Genomic DNA, 19,966 nt, shown 5'->3' with positions numbered 1-19,966 from the left:
GAGAGGTGTCGGTAGAAGACGGAAAGACCACCAACCTGCCTGCGGTGAGTAAGTGAAAGGCCCTCGGAGTTAGCTTCATCGCGGGAGATTCCAATGATTCTGAACGCTTTGGTTTCAACAGCGTGAAGACGAGCTAGGTGTGAGGCAGGAGCACCAGCCCAGAGGGGAGAGCAGTACTCCATTGAGCTGCGGATGAAAGCCTTGTATGTGGTGAGGAGCTCAGGTGTACCAAGGAAGGACTTCGCACGACGGAGGATGCCCAGTCGGCGACTGGCTTTGGAGGCCAGATTTGAAATGTGGTTTTCCCAGGAAAGATCATGGCAGATAGTGAGACCCAAAAGCTTGAGTGACAGAACTTCTTGGAGAGGATTATTCAGAAAGTGGATGGGAGCGTTGTCCAGTCGGTCTTTTCGGAGAGACATCGTAAGAGTGTGAGATTTGTCAGGAAATTTCGTGCGTTCTTGGAAGTTTCTGCCGTTCCTTGTGTTCTTCCCTGGTCCAACAGTTCAGCAGATTCGCGATGACTAATGGTCAGATAGAGGGACTGGTGAAACGACTTGCCCAGCTGTTCCTTCTGCTATAAATTGATGAATTTTGTAGTTGTGTGCGTGTGTGTGTGTGTGTGTGTGTGTGTGTGTGTGTGTGTGTGTGTGTGTGTGTGTGTGGTGTGCATGCATGCGGCATGTTTTTGTGTAGTTCTACTGGAGCTTTCTGATATGGAATTTCTGATTTGTGTAGTTCTCGCGAAATGATTGTTATGATGTCCTGAGTTAATTAGGCTAATTAACTACAAAGAATCCAGAAGAATTCCCATGTTTGTAAACGCACGCCATGTTAAGGTGTATTGAGCAGTTTAATAGGTGCTGGGCAAAGCCCGGCACCGCCATGTGCCGAGGTTGTTTAGCTCAAGGCAGGGGGTTCTTCCCACAAAAGAGATCAGATAGGACAGCGGTATTGTGGATTATTTTATTAATCGTAAATTATGCTATTTTGGAATAGACGGTGCTTGTGTTTCTGAATGAAAATGTCACACACATCATGTGGGGATATGGTGACGTCATGGTGTATGTTCACGAGGGCCAGAGATGCCATCCGACTTTCTCCCATGGAATATCATAGGAAGGTCTTCAGACGACGCAGGCAGGAAAATGAGCGTTCGGCCTCACAGGAGCCTCCAGGGAAGGTGCATCCAATATGGAGTAGGACTTTGATGGATGGAAATTCGTATCCATCTACTGCGCAGAAACAATGCATGAATGTGCGTGGAAGCGAGTTGTTGGGCCTCCTTCTCCAAAACATCTGCCAGTCTCTAAGCTCATTTATCAGTCCTGCGGGATGTTCCATGTCGTTTTTCCAACGCAACAGCTTCTGATGTCGGGCTGGAATGTCGCAGGTATCGGCGATTATTGCAGATGGCATCAGCAGAAACAGATCACTACCTTCCCGATTTTCAGCACAGAATCGGGTGGCCATTTCCTGGCTGAGGTGGTCGAGAAATGGAATGGTCATGTTTCTGAGGTAGAAGAGCAAGGGAGTATTGGCGGCAGTGTTTGGACCATGGATTTGTCGTTTTACAACTCTCGGCATTGTGACGTCACCTCCTACAGATTCTATCATGGCCTTAGCGTGATCGAACCACAGAAATAATTCAGTTTCAGCATTTGACCGTAGTTGAGTGAGCGCGTCCTTCTTGTCGTCAATCATAGAGTATGCCTCCAGCACATCCATGCCGTTACGTTGGAGGGGGGGGGGGGGGGGGGTGGGGGGTGGTTGCGCACCCCCTGCACCCTCCTCCCTGATCGAAGGGGGAGGTGCGCACCCCCCCTGCACCCGCCACTGCACCGTTCATGCCAGGCGAGAAAGTCCTATCCGTTCTGTCTCGTTATGGTAAAATTGTTTCCCGAATCTCAATGATTCCGCTCGGGTGTCGCAGCGATCGTGTCAAACACGTAATGAGCTTTAGGAGGCAAGTGTACATGATTCTCCCGGATCGCGGAGCCGATACGGGTTTAAATATATCCTTCAAAGTATCGATGGACGATCGGGAATACCACATGTATGCTTCCTCAGCCTCCTTAACAAGCTTTAATTGTGGAGAATTCGGACACGTCAAAAGGTTTTGTCCCAAGACCTCTTGTCCAAAGTGTGGTGAATCGGGACATAACGAAAGAGATTGTAACAAGTCAGGAGATGACGATGGTTCACGAGCGAGCGGTATTCAATGACAAAGGACGGACTAAAACCGAAACAGGCCCGGACTGGGGGGTCGGGGGCCCACGTGGCAGGTGTCGGCCCCCGACATGTGGTGTACATGCCTATTTACAAAGGGCCCCAATGCGCTGCGTGCGCAGGCCTTTAAGAGCCAGCTGTACGTAATTGTGTGTGGTGCTGGCCTGGAAATGTCAAAACGAAGGTTACTGACCTTGAAATGATAGAAAATAATGTATAATCAGCTATGAGGTTATTTAGCTACACAATACTGAAAATGCGGTTCGATTCCGACAACTTTGACAACTTGACCTTTGTGACCTTCAAAGGTCAAAGGTCGAAGATTCTGAAATTTGTCGGAAAACTTGTATTTCATGATGTATGTGATAATATAAGATCATAGTACGACATTTCACCCGATCAGGAAGCGAACAATGTAATAAAACCACCAAAAATCGACTTTTCTAAATTTCGTGACCTTGTCCTTAGGGCGAAAATGAAAAACCGAGCTCCGTGGGGTTAGACACATGACATTGGACTAACAAAATATCGAAACCCCTGTCAGATTCCACCAAACCCCTCGGAGAAGATGTAGCTTGAACTCGATTACCCCCTAAAAATACATCTTTTTCGGGCGTGGCTCCGCCCACAATGGGCGCAAAACGCCCACTCTACACAGGACACAATTAGATCATGATATGAACCTCCCACCCAAGTTTCATCAAGATCGGATGATATCATCAGGTAGTTATGCTGCGGACAGACAGACAGACACACACCCATGACGAATATAGTGGTCACTGTTTGATAACTCGTGAACCAAAAAGGTCAATCCCTCGACCGCGCTTTCTGACACCCCGACCGTGCTCTTTGACACCCGGACCGTATCTTCCGTCACCCCTGCCGTACCTTCCGTCACCCCTACCGTACCTTCCGTCACCCCTGCCGGACCTTCTGACACACGGACCATATCTTCTGACCCCCTGCCGTACCTTCGTCACCCTGACTGCACCTTCTGACACCCCGACCGTACCTTCTGACACCATGACCGTACCTTCTGACACCCTGACCGTACCTTCTGACACCCTGACCGTACCTTCTGACACCCTGACCGTACCTTCTGACATCCTGACTGTACCTTCTGACACCCCGACTGAGTTTTCTGACACACCGGTGCTCTCTGATTCCAATGTGATGACACCCACCGATGTGACTGACACAACTAGCATTTCCCCCTTTCCCGAACCCATGAACGAAGAATCCATAGTGTATTCTAAAAAGCGAAGAGCACCAGAGCTAAGCAATCTCGCTGGTGCTGCAAAGAAGGCGGTCATGGGCGGCACCATTTCCGGTGCACAAGTGTTCGAGTGTCCCTCCGACATTCCCTCACGAACTGAGGATATAAATACCGTTGCTAACGATACTAACGAGTCTCATTATGTAAATGAGCCTAAAATATAATTAGTACCTCTCACCTGGAAGTTTCCGAGTGCGAAACTTCCAGTGAAATTAACAGTTCCGAGCTGGGGAATGTTTTTCCGCTTGTTTCCCCTTTAAATACCGAGCAGATAATGGATTCAATAAATGTTCCCATTTTGCAAACGGGGCCAGTAAATTTGAGGGTGCTGGGATCTCAAACCGAAGCCCCAATCCCAGATACAAAAAATATCCACCAAAGTGTTGACAAGTGCTCACGGGAACACCTTGGAAAACTTGTGAAGGTGCCACCGGACAAGATTGCGGGGGCGACATGTAATACCCCAGATTCTGACGACATGTTATCTGACGTGTCTGAGTCTGAGGATGACATTGAGGCAACCGAGCTGCCACAATGGGTGACAGGTCACTCACAGGTATCCCCTCAACTCACTCGTACCTTCCCTGACGAAACGTTTCGTCACCGTCACATCGTAATTGAAGACCATTTCCTGACTTAGCAGCATTCATTTGCACCGCAAAGTCAATAATGAATGCACCTGAGTATTTTGACCTGACGAGATCCCACAGCACCAGAATTAATTGTGTTTTTTACCCCAAATGATCTCCCCCCCCCCCCCCCCTTGAGTACAGGTCACCCCCCCCCCCTTTCTACGCAATGAGTAGCAAGAGCATCTATAGGTCTTGTGTTAAACTACTTCTCGGGGACCCACCTCTAACTGGGATTACCTGGTGGAAAGGTCTCTTGCCTACTGGTCCCCCCCTGAGCCTTTATGGGATACAATGCATGCTGGACTTATATCTAAAAGAACAGGTGACCTCCAGTGGCGTTTGGCCCACTGGATTGTTCCTTCCAATGCTGTTATTCGTTTCCCCCCCCCCCCCCCCCCCCATTTCCGGCTGTTGCCCCTTTTGTCCGGAAAGGGAATACTTGTTTCATGCCTTCATTAACTGTGAAAGACTTTCTCCTTTGTTTTATTGGTTAAATTTTATTTCCCATAAATTGTAGATTACCTCTTTAAGAAGGCTTACATCTTTGGGTTTCCTCCCAAAAATGAACCTATTTCTATTGTATTCGGTTTCCTAACCGTCACTGCTAAACTTGCCGTATACCTGTCACGAAAGGCGAAACTCGGCGGTAAACCCATGCAAGAATGTAGTATTATGTTTTTTTTTAGTTCTTTGATGTCAGCGAGGCTCAAACTTGAATTCAACTATGCCCAAACTACAAACGACCTTGCAAAATTAATTGTGACCTGGTGTGTTGAAGGGATTTGTAAAGTCCAAGATAACAAATTAATAATTTCTTTATCATATATTTCGGTTTTTCTCAATACATTGTTCTGTGCTTCTTCTTGCCAGTCTCTTTTTTTCCCCTCTTCTCTTGACCTATTCTTTCTTTCTTCCGTCTCTCCTCATGTTTGCAAATGCAAATGTAAATTTGTACATATAAAAGTAATACATCTTTTGGGAAAAGTATTAGAAATTATGCCTAGTTTTTCTCCTTGTGTTTTTTTTGGTATTCTCGCCTTTTCTGTTGTTTGGATTGCAGTGCACTGATTGTTTTTCCCCTTTCGGGATTTCTATGACTTTGTTGAATTTCCTTGAAGCATGCTTTGGTGTTACTCTTGTTTTATACTTTTATAATAAAAAGGGTTTAAAAGTCGTGTCAGTCTGTCTGTGTCTGTCTCTGTGTCTGTCTCTGTGTCTGTCTCTCTGTCTGTCTCTGTGTCTGTCTCTGTGTCTGTCTCTGTGTCTGTCTCTGTGTCTGTCTCTGTGTCTGTCTCTGTCTCTGTGTCTGTCTCTGTCTCTGTGTCTGTCTCTGTGTCTGTCTCTGTGTCTGTCTCTGTGTCTGTCTCTGTGTCTGTGTCTGTCTCTGTCTGTCTCTGTCTGTCTCTGTCTGTCTCTGTGTCTGTCTCTGTGTCTGTCTCTGTGTCTGTCTCTGTGTCTGTCTCTGTGTCTGTCTCTGTGTCTGTCTCTGTGTCTGTCTCTGTGTCTGTCTCTGTCTCTGTGTCTGTGTCTGTCTCTGTGTCTGTCTCTGTGTCTGTCTCTGTGTCTGTCTCTGTGTCTGTCTCTGTGTCTGTCTGTCTGTCTGTCTGTCTGTCTGTCTGTCTCTCTCTCTCTCTCTCTCTCTCTCTCTCTCTCTCTCTCTCTCTCTCTCTCTCTCTCTCCTGACTTTGTGAAGGCGGGGATACACCATCTTGGAAGTTGGGGATCTCTGGGTCGCTCTTGTGGGATTGATATAACAACAACAACTTTAATGTACTAGTACACCCATTCCCTACTGGAGTGTCAGGAAGATCTTTCCTCTCTGGGGTATATAGATTACAGTAGATCTAGGGTAGGGCCTCAAGAACATCGGGGCTGTGTTCAGTTACCAAGTTTCTTGTGCAGCGCTTACCAAGTGGCTTAAGCATTTGAGCAAGCACTCCATTCAAAACCGTTGATAAGGAGCGGCTGGCTTAGCAAGCACTGGCAAGCTACTTGGTAAGTAAACACACCTTGGGTTTCCTCCCATTCCGTTTAGGGTTAAATAGCAGAAGCAACTGTTTCAAAAGGTAATCATACGTGTTTGTGGTTTCTAATATTTTTTACTTCTGGCTGAGGCAGTTGTCCCCATGATACGCCATGATAAGTTATTAATACATGTTAACATGGCGTTTGTTCAAGGAGGAAATACCCTTTGGGGGATGGGAAGATATTGTTACAGATCGCGGTTTAGATGTTATGATGACCGAGCGGTGGTGTATTACCGCGACCTAACAGGATCCCTGACTCACCTGATTCACCCAGAACTTTGGCCGGATCGCACCGCAGCTGCTCAATGAGGGGAAAAGACGAAAACGACGAATGCAAAGAGGAAAAGGAATAAAACGAATAGACGGACAGAAGAGTAATTGGATTTATTATTTACACAAGCAAAAAGGAGCAATCAAGTTTATTTACAACACATAAGACACAGGTGACACAGTGCAAATACTAGCTTACCTACAGACTTAATTAAATACCCAGGGACAGAACAAACAAAACAAACTCACGTATACAAGAAGGATGGAATGGAATGAATGTTGGAAGGAGGAATGGGAAGGTTCAGCTGGGGCAGATGGTTCGGGCTTGATCCCGCACGGGACGTCGGCTGGACCTCGACGGCCACCGATGCCACCGCTATTTGGTCCCCGCGGGGTAATGGGTTGAAGCTGCCTGGTGGAGTCAACGCTGCTTGTGGAGCCAAAGCTGCTTCTCTGGCTCAGCTCAGGGCGCGTCTGCCGTCTCTGGCGCAACTGCTGGTAATGGCCCTTGGCACCTTCTCTCTCTTGGCCCTGGTGTCTCCTCACCATCGACAACTCAACGCAACCAACGCAACCACTGACCACTCGACGCCACCACTTCTCACCACCGACTTCTCACCACCGCAACCAACGCAACCACTGACCCTCCTCTGACGACCAACTCCTCTGGCAACCGACTCTCAACCAACTCAGACCAACTCACGACTCACTTCCGTGCGCGCCTTTTATAGCGCCTCCAGCGATTAAGCCGCCGGCGTTTTGGACACGCCCATCGGGGTGCTCACCTCGGCCCTGGTTGGTCGCGCGACCCTCGGGCTCCCCCCTCGATGACGACGGGCGGGTACGCCCCTCCTCCCCTCTATGACGAGGTGGAGACACGCCTTTCTTCTCCGACCCTGCCTCGTGGTCAATGGCGGTTATTGGAGGGGAGGTGATTGAGAATCGAGGGCTCAGCAATGATGAGAGGGGATGTAATATGGGCAATCGAGGCTCGGCAATGACGAAAGGGGATGTGATAGGAAATGGAGGTTTTTGGGGATGGGAATGAAAGGGGATCTATTCTCTTTCACTGGTGCAATGGAGTACTTCAATTAATGGGAGACACAGCCTTACCCTAGAACACAGAATAAGAGATAACTATCAACAGGGGTATTCTATTACTTGGCTGACGTGTATGCTTGTGGACTAATTATGGGATGCCCTTTCACCTTTACACAGCTCCGGAGGTAGGGGGCGCAGAATAAACAATAGTAATAATAGTACAGTACACAATAAAAAAAATACAGTCCTCATCTCCGCAAGCAACACTGCACCCTCCTCCTCTTAGGCACGTCCCGGGCCTACAACTTTTATTTTTAGTGTGACACGTAGGTGTAGTTCCCTCTACTTTTAACCTGACCCTGAGTGCGACAGTTTTAAAACATAAATAAATGTGTCCCGCTGCTCCATTGCACCCTGCCTAACAGACTTACGCCCACAGTTAACCGAATCGCGGAATGGCCTTCAAACTATACACTGACGGTGGGAAGCATTATTTACAATTGACGCTACTTTTATTTACAAGACTAACCCAGGACCTGTGATTGTTCTTTCTGGGGGGGAGACAGTCTGCTCTGCATCGACGCACCATGAAAGCACCCAAAAACGCACCCATACACCCCCAAGCACCAATCGGTGCAGTCACCATTGTTCAAGAATAAAAAATAAATCAACAACCCCTAACCCTGCAGGTGATCTCTTGCTCTTCGGCTCCCTCTGCTGGTTATTATTATTTCTTCCAGTTGTTGTCTTTTCCTTCATTTTCTTACTGGCGGCCTATTTGAACTGAAAAATGCACCCAATGTGTCCTTTTTATTTGATTTTATTTATGGCCCACAGGGCCGACTAGTGTGGTTCACCTGTGGGGCATCGGTGCCCTGTGGCCAAGGTCCGCCAGCAAGATTTCGGGCCCTCACGGCCGGTTCCAGCAGAGGGGCCATGCCCCAACCCATGGGGTCCATAAGTGGTGCTCGGCCACAGACATGTGGTCCATAATGTGGTGCATCGATGCAGACAGCTGGTTCTGGGAATTTCGGGCGCACAATGGCCGACCCACGCACGCTCCCCTCGGCACCCAATGGCGCACAGGTCATGTGGGAGACAAAAGGGGAAAGACAATTGAGCGAGGGGTAAGGTCACAAGGGTACACATCAATAAGGCAATGCAAGGCGAAATGCGTACGGAGGGCGAAGTGAGAAAGCTTGTCCCTACCGTACGTCACCCCCCTTTCACCTACCCTACCCTTGCCCTTACCCCATATGTACAAAAATCTACACATTTACAAATTCGTCACTACTGTCACGTCTTCCCCATATTTCCTCCATACCAAATTCGTCGCCACAATCCCTCTACTTCAAAATTTGCCATCACCCAATTCGTCATCAATCCTCATAAGGAGGGAGAGATGGAATTACGCACAATTTCACACCCACGTCATGATGCGTCTCACAATCCAAACATTTGCACAGTAAAAATAATTAAACATGGCATGGTGCGGAGTACCTGTCACCTCAGGTGAGTGGATGCAGATGGTGCGAGGAGACTTCATCCTAACTACTTTCTAAATGACATTAACACACTTTACACTACCCGGGGTCTCTCCCTGCCAATCCATTGGCCAACTTACACTATGGGTTCTAAAAACCAATTCCCATTGCCCAAACTGTGGTGCTTCTCAATTTGGGGTCTCACTCCCCCGATTCATCTCCTGGTGCCTCGCACAATTTCTGGGCTGCGACGTGTAGCTCTCCCAGCAGGTCTACCCACCTGCACACCTCCACCACTGCAGTTGCCTCCGAGCTTACCTGCTCCTTACCCTAACCTAACTACCTGGGGAAGGCCCTCTGGCGCTCTCCCCACTCGGTGCCCTCTCTGGCACTGGGCTACCCGGGTCCGTCCTCCGGATCCTCGGGCCCCATCCACAACTCTACCGGCTCCCAGAGCCCACCTGCGGCCTCACCTGGCCGACATCCGCACAGTGGTGGAGCACCCAACCAACTACACACACTAACAGGCTACACGCCCAGCCATTTCCACAACACTAATGCACCCATCCAAAGACCATTCTCTCACCCGCACCACAGATGCCAATATCCAACCACAATTTACCTGTACCCTCTACCTAACACTTACACTACCCGCCCCGGGTATCCGTGATGGGGGTCCACTCTTCCCCCATTCACACCTTCGCACCATCCACTCCACTCCACAATTTCCACCATACTCACTCCACGACCATCCACTCCAATACTCCATACCATTTATTCCATACACCTGTCCTTCATTCACCTGTCGTTGCACACCTGTGCAATCCCCTGGTGCCACCTGCACCCTCCTCCTCTTCCTGGACCATTTGGTCAACACAACACGCAATCACCACTACTCCCTCATACACTGCTCCACACACCTGTTCAGTTGCACACCTGTGCAATCACACCTGTTCAATCACACCTGTTCAACCTTCAAACACACGGCATCATCTCAGCTAACTACTGCCCTCTGAAACTTGCGCTTCCCAGTCGTCCCTTTAAACTATTGCGCTCCCACGTCATTATCATCCACACTAAACTACCTGCGTCCCCACTACAGGTATCAGTCACTAACTAAACCTTAACGTTACCTAATGTCATCTTCGCTAGATCCCTACACACAATATAACCTAACCCACCCGGGCTAGTTTTCACTGCCATACACCCCATAAGCTATTGCGCATTTGCCCCACCTTGTGAGGGATGGTGGATTGGCCATCCCATCGCATGGGGCATCTCTTACTATAAATTTTGCTTACCAAATTCCAACAAATCAAAAATTTGTCAATCACTCTACCATCATCAAATTTGGTTTTTTTTCTAATTTCGGGGCCAGAACACTATCCTCATCACCCGTCTACTTATTACATCCTCTCGGTGCGCCAATTCCCTTCTAAAGCTCGGCTTCGTACAGCCGAGCCATGAACGCGGGTTCTTTTGTGCCGGCGGCTGGATGCGTCCGGCACTCGGTGCAGGGACAGGGGCTTACCCGGGCCGAGATCCCACACACCACCTCGGCGTGGAGCCATCCAATGTCCCGATCTCGACCTGCCAGCACGTCTCAATAGAAAGTGGTCGCCATGATGACCCTTCCTATCGGGCTGCCCGCTCCGCCCAGTGGAGCCCGGACGCATCCGTTCCAAGCGAGGCACAGCGTGGATCGCGTACGGCGGTTCTTTCGAAACCGCCGTGGTTCGGATCCCCGCTGGTCCTCGCGGCACGCGAAGCTGCCCGACGCGCACCGAGGGCCCGATTCGGCTATAAGTCGTTCTAACCTTTAACCCGGTTACCGTCGATGCCTCACCTGGATGCTTACAAGCATACGCTACCCCTTTCTTGCTCATACATGCAGCCGTTTCCATGCTCCTCGTCGTACCTTTTCTTACACACCTCGGTACACTCATTCCGCTCACCGACTTGGTCACACACCTAACCACCGAACACCTTGGCACACATTCGTCGCTCGCACACCTCACCAACACACCTCTTCGCGCCCCTTCCTCGGGCACCTCTTCTGTGACAATCACAGGTGTGCTCTTACTCGCACACCCAACCACGTGCCTCACGACCAACTCAAATGTGCATTCCCACACACGCTCTACCATTCCAGGTGTGCATCCTTCCATTCCAGGTGTACATCCTCGCTCACCTGTCACAACCAACTCACGCTCCGTGTCACTCTCACTACTCTCACCTCCACTCTCGGTCGCGCACTCACCCTTACTCTCGACAGCGCACTCTTTCCTTATGCACCTGTCCGTTACACACCTTTCTCGCGCACACTCTCCCGTTACACCCTCTGTAACACTCACCACAGGCGTACACTTTCTTGTTACATCCTCTGTAACACTCACCACCCCGCGCTTCCCTGTGCTCCCTCGCACACGCGCTTCGACCAACTCACTCTTGACGGCACACTCACTCCTCGGCGTGCACTTTTTCCTCACACACCCCATGGTCGGACATTCTCGCACACCTCTTTTTTCGCACACCAGACCTGTCGCACACTTCACCAACGGCCTTTCACGAACACCCGGATCCAAACCAATCCCCAAGCCGACTGAAGCTTTCCTCACATCATATACATTGACACTCACCTCCGTACCTCGTCGTCGCACCTCCTTTGTCACCTGCAAACTCTTTATTCGGTTAGTGAGCATCACATCATGAGTTGAGCACCGACCTTGCACATATTCCATCACCTCCTCCTGGATTTCTCTTTTAGTTTCTGTTCGTCCCTTCTTAATTTCACTCACCTCTTCTTCCACTTCCTCTAATTTTTGTTTAACCTCTTTTATTTCTCGGTGCGTCTCCTCAAGTTCGTCCTCTAAGGCTACCGTGACCGTCTCTATGTGCATCCTCACCTCTCGGTCCTTCGTCTCCATTATCTCTGTCACCTCGTCCACCCTCATTGTCAGTTCCTCACGTACCATCTGACATTGCCTCTGCGTCGCTATTAATTCGTTTTTAATTTCTTTTTGTGTCGCCTTTAACCCTCCTAGTACCGCAGTGTTCTTTTGAACCTGCTCCACTAGTTCTTTTTGTCCCTCCGTCAGCTGTTCCACCTCCTCCGTCAGATCTTCTATTCCCCCTTGTAACTTTGCCGTATTATTTCTCACTTCTTTCTCCATACGCTTCTCACCTCGCTTTACCTCCTCGCGTAGCCCCGAGACCTCCTCACCCACACCTCGTCGTATCTCCTCCTTCATCTCCTCCCTTTCTTTTGTAGATGCCGCCCTCATCTGTCCCAATTCATCCCTCTGAGCATCCAGTTTGGTTTCTACCCCGATTTTTACCTCCTCTATCTGCTCTCCCATTTGTTTAATTTCTCGGGCGGATTGCTCCCCTATCTCCCGCAATTTGCCTTCCATCCTGTTTTCTAACCCCGTTAACCCATTTTCACCTCTTTTATCCCATTGTCTAACCCCTCAAATTTCTTGTCTAATCCCTCACCGGTACCCCTTGCTTCGTCCCTCATTACCCCCAATTGCTCACTCTGAGCATCCATCCGGTTCCCCATTACCCCCATTTGGTTTCCCAAGTCATTCCTCAGGTCTTCACTTGTCTGGACCATGAGCGCCTTTATTTGTTCCATAAATAGGCCCCAATCCATCGGCGGCGCTGCTACGGTCACGGGCGCAGCTAAATTTGGCGCCACAATAATCATGTGCGCGAGGCCGCCATTTTGTGCGTCTGATACTCCCTCAACCGCCTCCTCATTGCTCCCCTCCATTTGATCCTGGGTTACTCCTAACCCCTCTATCTCTCCCACCGGCATCCCGTCGCCTTGACCAGCCATGGCGCGATTTCAAAGTTCAGGTTTTGTAAAACAAAACAAATTTCGGCCGCTCCAAACTTTGACCAAATTTTTTTTTTTAGATGTTTTAAAAATTTGGTTCGGGCCCCGAATCTCACTCCAAGACACCAATTGTTACTGTACTAACACAATTGGTGTTCCAAAATTTGGGCCTAACAAATTTAGTCCCAGGTCCGAATCCCTCTCCTGACACCAATTGTTACAGATCGCGGTTTAGATGTTATGATGACCGAGCGGTGGTGTATTACCGCGACCTAACAGGATCCCTGACTCACCCGATTCACCCAGAACTTTGGCCGGGTCGCACCGCAGCTGCTCAATGAGGGGAAAAGACGAAAACGACGAATGCAAAGAGGAAAAGGAATAAAACGAATAGACGGACAGAAGAGTAATTGGATTTATTATTTACACAAGCAAAAAGGAGCAATCAAGTTTATTTACAACACATAAGACGCAGGTGACACAGTGCAAATACTAGCTTACCTACAGACTTAATTAAATACCCAGGGACAGAACAAACAAAACAAACTCACGTATACAAGAAGGATGGAATGGAATGAATGTTGGAAGGAGGAATGGGAAGGTTCAGCTGGGGCAGATGGTTCGGGCTTGATCCCGCACGGGACGTCGGCTGGACCTCGACGGCCACCGATGCCACCGCTATTTGGTCCCCGCGGGGTAACAGGTTGAAGCTGCCTGGTGGAGTCAACGCTGCTTGTGGAGCCAAAGCTGCTTCTCTGGCTCAGCTCAGGGCGCGTCTGCCGTCTCTGGCGCAACTGTTGGTAATGGCCCTTGGCACCTTCTCTCTCTTGGCCCTGGTGTCTCCTCACCATCGACAACTCAACGCAACCAACGCAACCACTGACCACTCGACGCCACCACTTCTCACCACCGACTTCTCACCACCGCAACCAACGCAACCACTGACCCTCCTCTGACGACCAACTCCTCTGGCAACCGACTCTCAACCAACTCAGACCAACTCACGACTCACTTCCGTGCGCGCCTTTTATAGCGCCTCCAGCGATTAAGCCGCCGGCGTTTTGGACACGCCCATCGGGGTGCTCACCTCGGCCCTGGTTGGTCGCGCGACCCTCGGGCTCCCCCTTCGATGACGACGGGCGGGTACGCCCCTCCTCCCCTCTATGACGAGGTGGAGACACGCCTTTCTTCTCCGACCCTGCCTCGTGGTCAATGGCGGTTATTGGAGGGGAGGTGATTGCGAATCGAGGGCTCAGCAATGACGAGAGGGGATGTAATATGGGCAATCGAGGCTCGGCAATGACGAAAGGGGATGTGATAGGAAATGGAGGTTTTTGGGGATGGGAATGAAAGGGGATCTATTCTCTTTCACTGGTGCAATGGAGTACTTCAATTAATGGGAGACACAGCCTTACCCTAGAACACAGAATAAGAGATAACTATCAACAGGGGTATTCTATTACTTGGCTGACGTGTATGCTTGTGGACTAATTATGGGATGCCCTTTCACCTTTACACAGCTCCGGAGGTAGGGGGGCGCAGAATAAACAATAGTAATAATAGTACAGTACACAATAAAAAAAATACAGTCCTCATCTCCACAACAATATTATTAGTATTAATATTGTTTCGGAATAACATTAATGTTGTAGCGGTTACCGCTGGATGTACATAATCGCCTTGCACCGGCCAGAACACGGCCAGACGCGCCTCTCCCGGGCATGCCCGGACGCACTGTTCCCGGGCACGCCCGAACCTCCCGGGCACGCCCGGTCTCGTCTTTCCCGGGCATGCCCGCTCTCGCCTTTCCAGGGCTCGCCCAGAGCGTCCGGGCATGCCCGCTATCGCCTTTCCAGGGCTCGCCCAGAGCGTCCGGGCATGCCCGCTATCGCCTTTCCAGGGCACGCCCAGAGCGTCCGGGCATGCCCGCTATCGCCTTTCCAGGGCTCGCCCAGAGCGTCCGGGCATGCCCGCTATCGCCTTTCCAGTGCTCGCCCAGAGCGCCCGGGCACGCCCAGCCTCGACTTGCCAGGCTGCAGCCAAACACGCCCGGGCAGGTCCAGACTCGCCTTTCCAAGGCTCGCCCTTGATACCCGGGCATGCCCGGTATCGCTTTTGCCGGGCAAACTTCCCAACATAAATGTGTATATATATTGTTGCCCGAAAAACGGGCTTGTCAGAATACCTGAGCTGTTTTGTTTCAATAAAGCAACTCGGACGAATTCCGTTTTTGGTCGCGTCAATTCTTTCGACTCGCGTTGGAGCGCAGTTCCTTCATTGATGACCTACCGACATGGATACGGCAGTGACGCTTAAACTGCCTACCTTCTGGGAGACTCACGCGGCTGTTTGGTTCGCCCAGGCGGACTCCCAGTTCGCCCTGCGAGGCATCACCGTGGACGACACCCGCTTCCACCATGTTGTGGCGGCGCTCGGTTCCACCACCGCGGCCCGCGCCTTGAGCCTCCTCCAGCACCCGCCGGCTGCTGACAAATACGACGCGCTGAAGACGCTCCTCCTCGGCGCTTTCGCCCTCTCACCGGCAGCACGCGCACGGCGCCTGCTTGACCTGCCCGAGCTCGGCGACACGCGCCCGTCCGAGCGCATGGACTATATGCTCTCGTTGCTCGGCGAGCACTCTCCGGCATTCCTGTTCCGGGAGCTGTTCCTCCGTCAGCTGCCTAACCCGGTACGCCTCGCCCTGGCTGGCACGTTGATCACGGATTCCCGCGCCCTCGCCAGGGAAGCCGATAAGATCTCCTCGGCGGGCCAGCACATCGGCACGGTTACCTGGAGCCCGCCGCCGTCCGAGGCGACGCCCACGACGCCCTGCGCGGTTGGAGGCCGAACTGCCGGTGCAACTGGCGGCCGCCACGCCGCACCGCCCGCTTCCGACACGACGGCCGGGGCCTCCACCTGACCGGGCGTGGTGTTATTACCACGCCAGGTTCGGACACAAGGCTCGGACGTGCCGGCCCTCGTGCACTTTCGGCAGGTCGGGAAACGGCCGGGCCGGCGTTCATTCCCAGCCATGAGCGCCGGCCACTCAGGCAACTTGCTGTTTATTCGGGACAAAGCGTCTGGACGGCGTTTCCTGTGCGACACCGGCGCCCAACTGAGCGTCATACCTGCCTCCGAGCAGGACAGGCTGGACGCAGTTTGCGGCCCCTCTTTGGTCGCTGCTAATGGCTCGGCCATACGCACTTTCGGCCCACGCGTCGTCACCCTCTGCTTCGGCAGCCAGCGCTTTCAATGGACTTTTGTTACCGCCAGCGTCCCCGTGGCTTTGCTGGGCGCCGACTTCCTCTGCGCGCACAGGCTGCTGGTCGACGTCAAACGACGTCGCCTTGTCCACGCCGAGACCTTCAGCTCCCTGGCGTGCACAATGAGCAGCTCCGCGCCGACCGAACTGGCGTGCGCCCTCCCGGCAACGAACGAGTTCGCTCGCCTGCTCGTGGAATTCCCGGCCCTCACGCGGCCGACGTTTTCGGCCGTCGCGGTGCGGCACGGGATCGAGCACCACATACCCACTACGGGCCCGCCGGTCTACGCCAGGGCCCGCTGCCTCGACCCAGCCAAGCTCGCCGTGGCAAAGGCCGAATTCGACGCGTTGGAGCACCTCGGCATCGTGCGGCGCTCCGATAGCGCGTGGGCCTCGCCACTGCACATCGTGCCAAAGCCGGGGGGTGGATGGCGCCCGTGTGGCGACTACCGCCGTCTCAATGACGCTACCACCCCCGACAGGTACCCGATCCCGCATATTCAGGACTTTTCCGCCCGTTTGGTGGGACGGGTCATCTTTTCGAAAATTGACCTGATACGGGGCTACCAGCAGGTACCTGTCCGGGCGGCCGACGTCCCGAAGACGGCCGTCATCACGCCGTTCGGCCTGTTCGAATTTTTGCGGATGCCGTTTGGCCTCAAGAACGCGGCCCAGGCGTTCCAGCGCTTGATGGACGGCGTGCTGCGCGACCTGCCGTTTCTTTTCGTCTATCTGGACGACATCCTCGTCGCCAGCACGTCCCGCGCCGAGCACCTCCTCCACCTCCGAACACTGTTCGGTCGCCTCAGCGAGCACGGCTTAATTGTCAACCCGGTCAAATGCCACTTCGGCGCGACGACCGTTGACTTTTTGGGCCACCGCATCACCAAGACCGGGGCCGTGCCGCTGCCGACCAAGGTCGAGGCCATCACCACGTTCCCGCGTCCCCGTTCCATCAAGGCCCTCCAAGAGTTCCTCGGCATGGTGAATTTTTATCACCGATTCGTGCCCCGTGCTGCTCAGCTCATGCGGCCCCTTTACGAGGCCCTCCGGGGCAAGCCGGCCAAGCATGACATTGTTTGGTCCGCGGCCATGGACGCGGCCTTCGCCAGTGCCAAACGGGCCCTCGCCGACGCAACACTGCTGGCTCACCCGGTGCTCAACGCGCCCATCGCCCTCACTACGGACGCCTCCAACTACGCGGTGGGCGCCATCCATGAGCAATGGGTGGACGGGGTTTGGCAGCCACTCGCTTTTTTCAGCCGGCAACTCCGGCCGAACGAGTTAAACTACAGCACGTTCGACCGCGAGCTGCTCGGGCTATTCCTGGCCGTTCGCCATTTCCGACACCTCCTGGAGGGCCGCCCGTTCACGGCTTTCGTCGACCACAAGCCGTTGGTCTACGCAATGGCTAAGGTCACGGAGCCGTGGTCGGCCCGCCAGCAGCGCCACCTCTCCGCCGTGTCGGAGTTCACCACGGACATCCAGCACGTCGCCGGCAAAGACAACGCCGTGGCCGACTGCCTTTCGCGGGCCAGCGCGAACGCGGTCCACCTCGGCGTGGACTTCACGCTCATGGCGGCCGACCAGACCACCGACGCCTCGGTGCAGGCACTCCGCGTGGCGGACACGGGCCTCCGCCTGGCCGACATCCCCTTCGCGGGCACCGTCCTGCTCTGCGACGTCTCCCAGGGCCAGCCTCGCCCCATCGTGCCCGTTTCCTGGCAGCGCCGCATCTTCGCCTCCATCCACGGCCTTTCTCACCTGGGCCGGAAAGCTTCTCAGAAGCTGGTGTCGGCGCGTTTTGTCTGGCACGGCCTTCGACGAAACATCCGCGACTGGGCCAACGCCTGCACGGCCTGCCAGCGAGCCAAGGTCCACCGCCACACCCAGGCCCCGCTGGCACCTTTCGCCGTGCCTGAACGGCGTTTCGACCACGTCCACGTGGACCTGGTGGGTCCCCTGCCCCCCTCGCGGGGGTTCACCCACCTGCTCACCATGGTGGACAGGACCACCAGGTGGCCGGAGGCCGTGCCCCTCACCTCCACCACCACCGCCGACGTGGCGCAGGCGTTCGTCGCCACCTGGGTCGCGCGCTTCGGCGCACCAGCGGACATCTCATCCGACCGCGGCCCACAGTTCACGTCTGAGCTTTGGGGCGCGGTCGCCCGTTCGTTGGGGGTCACGCTGCACCGCACCACGGCCTACCACCCCCAAGCCAATGGGTTGTGCGAGCGGTTTCACCGCTCCATGAAGGCCGCACTCATGGCCGGCCTTCAGGACGACGGTTGGGCCGACCGGCTGCCGTGGGTCCTTTTGGGCCTTCGCACGGCCCCCAAGGAAGACCTCCAGGCGTCCGCCGCCGAGCTCGTCTACGGCCAGCCACTCCGCGTCCCGGGCGAATTCGTGCCTGACGCTACCAGTCCCTGGTCCGCCGCTCGCCAGCGCTCGGACCTCCAGGAGGCCGCCCGACGATTTGCCCCCGTGCCGACGTCCCGCCACGGTGGCCCCCAGTCCTACGTCCCCCCGGCGCTTCGCACAGCGGAGTACGTCTTTGTGCGTCATGACGCGCACCGGGGGCCACTCCGGCCGCCGTACGACAGGCCCTTCCGGGTCCTGCGACGGGGCGACAAGTCTTTCATCGTCGACTTCGGCGGCCGGCCGGACCGGATTTCTGTGGACCGCCTCAAACCGGCGCACATGGACGTCGACCGACCACCACGGTTGGCCCTTCCTCCGCGGCGAGGCCGCCCCCCGTCCACAGTTCCCCCCGCTCGACCACCCACCACCATGTCAGACCCCTCCCCACGACCCTCCAGGGGTCGCTTCGGCCGGGTCATCCGGACCCCCCTTAAATTGACCCTGCCGGTGCAGGTCGATTCTGGAGGGGCGTGTGTTGCGGTTACCGCTGGATGTACATAATCGCCTTGCACCGGCCAGAACACGGCCAGACGCGCCTCTCCCGGGCATGCCCGGACTCACTGTTCCCGGGCACGCCAGAACCTCCCGGGCACGCCCGGTCTCGTCTTTCCCGGGCATGCCCGCTCTCGCCTTTCCAGGGCTCGCCCAGAGCGTCCGGGCATGCCCGCTATCGCCTTTCCAGGGCTCGCCCAGAGCGTCCGGGCATGCCCGCTATCGCCTTTCCAGGGCACGCCCAGAGCGTCCGGGCATGCCCGCTATCGCCTTTCCAGGGCTCGCCCAGAGCGTCCGGGCATGCCCGCTATCGCCTTTCCAGTGCTCACCCAGAGCGCCCGGGCACGCCCAGCCTCGACTTGCCAGGCCGCAGCCAAACACGCCCGGGCAGGTCCAGACTCGCCTTTCCAAGGCTCGCCCTTGATACCCGGGCATGCCCGGTATAGCTTTTGCCGGGCAAACTTCCCGACATAAATATATTGTTGCCCGAAAAACGGGCTCGTCAGAATACCTGAGCTGTTTTGTTTCAATAAAGCAACTCGGACGAATTCCGTCTTTGGTCGCGTCAATTCTTTCGACTCGCGTTGGAGCGCAGTTCCTTCAATGTCATGCTTTTGTTATTAGAAGCGGCCTTGTAAAAATGCCACGATAAAGCTATTTCAACACGTATATATACACCTCAATACGCGGCCCCATTGGTGGGGAAAACGACCTTGGGATGGTGGGCAAATGAATTCACTACAACTTTCATAATGTCACCCTTAGTCCTCCTGTCAAGTTCAGTATAATGAGATGGGATATATTAATGGATAAATCAAAGCAGTGATTTTTAAAATATCCCTCAACATATGAAAAATCACCAGTTGCCTTAATGTTCACCTATTGCAGGGGTTCCCAAACTATTCACCTATTGCAGGTTCCCAATTTTGGTCATGACCCAAAATTGAAAAAGCCCCGAAAAATCCTGTTTTTGAGGGGGTTGGAGGGCGAT

This window comes from Myxine glutinosa, chromosome 13 (assembly GCF_964187855.1).
Source record: "Myxine glutinosa chromosome 13, kmMyxGlut1.1, whole genome shotgun sequence".
NCBI classification, from domain to species: Eukaryota; Metazoa; Chordata; class Myxini; order Myxiniformes; family Myxinidae; genus Myxine; species Myxine glutinosa.
The sequence above is the reverse complement of the archived record's forward strand: the minus strand, read 5'-3'. Positions refer to the sequence as shown.